Genomic DNA, 707 nt, shown 5'->3' with positions numbered 1-707 from the left:
TATGCGAGGAAATGACATATTTTTTTTTTGGTTCTCTGTGAACTTTTTGTCAGGCCGTCGAAAATCAAACCTTCACAAAAGGGAGAATCTTAAAATGCTGGAAAAGGAATACCGTATCCATGTGAAGCCCTGCTGGATTTATTTATTTATATGCTGCTAGTTCATTGTAGCATTCAAGGCCCCTTTTGCTATGGGTTTTTTTTTCCTTGCAGTCCTGTGGGGTAAGAGCATGATTTCTCCAGGGAACTTCCATGAATTTTAATCTCTGTCTTCCCTGTTCAGCCAACTGCTCTGTGGCCACCCATTTTGACCACCGATGGGTCCACCATTTTGTGTCGAGCTAGGAAAGGCAGCCTTAGATCTGGGACTACCTCCCAGAGAGTAAATATCAGACAAGATACAGAATTAAATGCAAGTTAGCTATGGGTATTTGGTTCTAGTGGAGAAAAGGCCACTGGGAAGACAGAAGAAGGGAGAAGAGTGGTGAATTTATTCACATGGCCTGTAAGTATAATAATTGCATGACACATGGAGAGATTCCAGCAGTTTCCACAGGGAAACTTGAGCCTTTTAGACTAAGCTACATCCAAAAACACTAGAGAATTTCTGGTCATTTAGCATATTAAAACGGGTCATTGACAGGCCTACTGTGATAAATGACCTTTATCCACCATTCAAAACTGACAATCCAAATGCTAAGAAGGAAA

Source organism: Thamnophis sirtalis, unplaced genomic scaffold, assembly GCF_051295495.1.
Source record: "Thamnophis sirtalis isolate CommonGarterSnake01/CBP01778 unplaced genomic scaffold, rThaSir2_p1.2 scaffold_4, whole genome shotgun sequence".
Taxonomy (NCBI): Eukaryota; Metazoa; Chordata; class Lepidosauria; order Squamata; family Natricidae; genus Thamnophis; species Thamnophis sirtalis.
The sequence above is the reverse complement of the archived record's forward strand: the minus strand, read 5'-3'. Positions refer to the sequence as shown.